Genomic DNA, 4686 nt, shown 5'->3' on the forward strand with positions numbered 1-4686 from the left:
TCCGACTACCACGAAAAATTCTTTTCATTTTTCGCGTTAATATCGGCCTATGGCACTCACAAATAATGTGGCTTTCTATTGGTAAAAGAATTTTCAAAATCTGTAGATCCAGAGATTACCCCCTACATATTGTAATATTATATAAATATAATACCTATATTAGCGTGGCGAATTTAAATGAAAACGTTGTAAAACTCTTTTCTCGAAGACGTGATTACCCTTTATGTAATCTTATTGTGAATAAATATACCTATACTATAGGGGTCGTAGTCCTGTGTTATGATTTACATATTTCATAATTTATTCACACGTAAATTAAGCAACACGATTAACATAAAAGAATATTTACTTACATATTTGTAAATAATAGAATATGCACAAAAAACGAAGCAACTGTAAATAAAATACAATTTGTAATCAAAAAATAAAACAAAAGTAAGTCTTCGGGAGATTTATTTTCCGGTACCGGGAATCGCACCCGAGCCTCCTGGGTGAGAGCCAGGTATCCTAGCCACTAGACCATACCGGATATACTCGTATTCACTAATTTATGAATCGCAATCGAACCAACTTATTACTTAAAAAATAATGCTGTCGATTTTTTTACTAAGCTTTAAGAATTTTAGTAATTTCAAGCAAATTATTTTAAGTTTCCTATCAAGCTTTAAAATGTATTTGTAACCGGGGTGGTGTTGGATTTTTTTTATAATATATATATATCATATAATCGATGCTATTCACTCCTACTATTTATCATACATTAATTTTCTACAAAATCCGCTAACGCCCTCTACCGTGTTCATGTCTAAGAACATTAGTTGTTATTAATTAACGTTGATAATTTAAACGTTATAAATATAAATAACGTTGATAAATTAAGGTTGATAACCTTTTAAGGGAACGTTTTTACGATATCGTAAATATTCTCCATAATCTAAACCAAAATATATTTTAGTACTTCTGAATCGTTACTTTACAAACATGTATTAAATATAAAGACAATAGCCAAAACCAGTTTTTCTATCGATCAGTCGCATCTTGTGGAATGAATTAAAAATCGATTAAAGCACGTGTATCTCAGCCCACGTGACAAAAGTTTTAACGTTACACATAAAAACGTTGTAAAGCTCTCAAAAATGTACTTTCATGGCACTAAATAATATCTGTTTAATAAAAAGCATCGTTACTTATTGTAGGTATGAGGCTTGATGTACAAGAAGTATAAGTCCTTTTTATGATACCTTGGTACTTCATTTTGTGATTTTCACATCATGGGCCTCACAAGATTATTTTTATTTTCAAGTTTTACCCAACCTACCTTACTCAACGTAAAAAGTATGTATTATTATTATTCTAGAAAATGTAATATTAAGTTTTTAATAATCGTGAATATCAAATTTTAGTATGTAAAAAGTAGAAATACCTTGCGGTACCGAGAATCGAAGCCCAGCCTTCTGCACATGAAAATTAAGATTGCTTGATTTGATTGAATATATTAATGATATGGCCGAGATGGCCCTGTGGTAAGAACGCGTGAATCTTAACCGATGATCGTGGGTTCAAACCCGAGCAAGCACAACTGAATTTTCATGTGCTTAATTTGTGATTATAATTCATCTCGTGTTTTGCGGTGAAGGAAAACATCGTGAGGAAACCTGCATGTGTCTAATTTCACTGAAATTCTGCCACATGTGAATTCTACCAACCCGCATTGGAGCAGCGTGGTGGAATAAGCTCCAAACCTTCTCCTCAAAAAGAGGAGAGGAGGCCTTTAGCCCAGCAGTGGGACATTCACAGGCTGTTACGGCATTAATGATATTATTTACTGAAATATCTAGCTGTAATAAACAAAGCACGTGGGGCGTTTTTACTCAATTAGCAACTCTCACAAACATAATAGAAGATTATTTTCGTATTTATTCTTTTAAATATGTAAAGCAATTAACCAATATTTTATATATACGCTATGTTTGAGGAGCTTTTAAATATATTCTTAGAGACGATGTACCATATTCTGAAGATTACAAAACATTTTTCATAGAAATATATTTTTGTAAATAAAACAATATGCACATTGTAAGATGTATTGAGGCAATTGTAAATAAATAAAATTTTTATTAAAAAAAAAAACAATCGAAAGCTTGTTTTATTTATCATTCCGGTACCGGGAATCGAACCCGAGCCTCCTGGGTGAGAGCCAGGTATCCTAGCCACTAGACCATACCGGATATGCTGGTACTGATTAATTTACGAATCGCAATCGTACCAACAAATTAATTAAAAGTTCACTGGTAAAAATTATAAAATGAACTGCAATCAAAGCTAAAATGCATTTTGGGTGGGTTTTAAAAATATACGGTAGTTTAAAGTCATTCAGGTGTATATTAAGGTTATGATTTTTGTTCGAATAAAATATTATTTTTATCTTCGAGATCTAAGAGATAATGTACCCTATTCTGTAGACAATAAAACATATTTTCGTATAATACATCACTGGAACCTGATACAGTCTTTCACAAAGTGATTAACTTATATCAAAGTTGTTTAAATATGTGCTTTATAAACAGCAATGTTGATTTAGGACTGAGGCTAATTACGCCTACGTATAAAGATGCTTCATTATATGGGAGCCTGGTACTTTATTTTTTGGTTTTCATCCCTTATTGTGGTGTGACGCCTTACTTAGATTATTTTTAATTTATACAGTTGGTTATTTTTTTGTAAAAATAAACTTATTATTACATAGTTTCACTTTAACATAAGCAGTGTATATGATATGATGTCCTCCGGACTGGTTTCGGTCATGACGACCTATTTTAAGAGACTTTATTGCACGCACATATAATAAGGTACATGTAAGTGTGTGCGAAAACACAGCTGCACTCTATATTTCCTTAATCTTAAAATCAATGGCAGGGCAAGCCACTACGACCGGAGGGGTACAGGTGCAGGATCAACGGCTTAGCGAGTTTCTGAGTTTCCGAGGCATAGGAGTTCTAGACTCCGGGCTGCAACTAAAAATAAAAAAACTTTTTTATTAGCTCGACCTCCCAGGTCGAACCCAGAACCTCAGGATCAGCAGGATTATTTTTAGCCACTAGACCAACGCGGCAGTCGTCTATATAAGCTGTATATATAAAGCGGTGGTTACTGACAAAAAATAGATACAATATACGGCCGCTGAATTTTATGTAGAACTTTTAGAAATTTACAAATGCATAGTTTACTTTAATAGCCAGTGACAGTGTTTGCTTCAAAAGCGTCCAAACCGACAATTTCTCCCCCATTACGTTGGCACAGGAAACTATATTTTAAAAAATCTACTACTAACATACTATATAGCCCATATTGGTTATGAAACTATAAAGTAAAACATTAAAAAGTTACCTTATATGTATACGTATATGTATATAATATGTGCGTATGTAACACATATGTATCTGTATAGTTGTAAGTAGTACCAATAACTTTGATATATAATATTTCTATAGCTGTACCATTCATATTAATATGGATTCGATTGTATTACACGTAAAATTAAGTTCATTTTATGATATTGTTTCAATTATATATTTCAACGTGACAGACACCTTCAATATAATTACAAATTCTACGGAAGGCTTTTCATGCAATACGATATACCGAGATGTTTAACTTTTAGATTTTATTGGAAGTGTTTATTTGGATGTATTGTCATAACACGAAGCAACACAAGAGTTTTATTTGACGGTAGGGCTTTAGGGCTACTCACTTACTAGTCACATATTTTACAATCAATCAACAATACTTACTTTTTATGTTCCGGCTTAAAGGAGTGAGCCAAACTACTGGGACATAGGTAAGGAACATAACATCTTAGTTCCCATTATTGGCGGTGCATCGACGATGTAAGGGATGGTTATAACAGTAACTTCGCCGCTTTTTATGGGTGGTGGTAGTTACTTATCAATTAGCTAATTCGCCAATACTCCGCTTATACTCATATTATTTACACTTAAACTGCGCTAAGCTTGATATGTTTGCGTTTAATAATCCAAGCAACCAATGGGAGGAGCTGGACCGTGCCAAGTAGCGACGCCTTTTTTACGAAGGTCAATTAAAGCATGACGATGCCTGGTTTGAATTATTAAAAGAAAAACGCACGAGGTGCTATGAGCGGGCTTCAAATCCCCCCCCCCATCTGGGGGCGCATACACTTGTCGGGAGTGCGACCGAAAGATCTTGTCTCGCATGGGTCTCTTTGGTCATGAACGCAAGTGTCTTCGCGATACTTCTTAAATCATCTGTCAAAGATGCAGAGGCATATTTATTATTATTACTCATATGATATAATAATAATGTCCTCCGGACTGATTTGGACCACGGCGGCCAATCTCAAGGGAGATTAGCCAACTGCGCAGGAGATATTACAGTGCACAAGCGTGTGCGCAAACACAGATGCACTCTGTATTCCCTAACTCTCATAATCGGGTGATACGGCAATCTGACACGACCGGAAAGAGTTCAGGCGTGGGACCAACGGCTTTACGTGCTTATAGGTACAGACGGGTAAATGATACTGCTGGATTAGTATAATTTGAACATATTCGTAATATCATATGTTTTATATTTTTAATCTTCTCCTCAAAAAAGGAGAGGAGACCTTAGTCCAGCAGTGGGACATTCACAGGCTGTTACTGTGTATTA

General features: G+C 34.5%; 2 non-coding genes across 2 annotated transcripts; both read right to left on the reverse strand.

Annotated features, from left to right (window-relative positions):
- Window positions 1-457: 457 nt before the first annotated feature.
- Window positions 458-529, reverse strand: Trnae-cuc (transfer RNA glutamic acid (anticodon CUC)). The gene has a single exon. It is a non-coding gene; the product is annotated as a tRNA-Glu (tRNA).
- A 1627-nt stretch (window positions 530-2156) lies between these two features.
- Window positions 2157-2228, reverse strand: Trnae-cuc (transfer RNA glutamic acid (anticodon CUC)). Its single transcript has one exon. It is a non-coding gene; the product is annotated as a tRNA-Glu (tRNA).
- Window positions 2229-4686: the final 2458 nt, after the last annotated feature.

This window comes from Nymphalis io, chromosome 23, assembly GCF_905147045.1.
Source record: "Nymphalis io chromosome 23, ilAglIoxx1.1, whole genome shotgun sequence".
Lineage (NCBI taxonomy): Eukaryota > Metazoa > Arthropoda > Insecta > Lepidoptera > Nymphalidae > Nymphalis > Nymphalis io.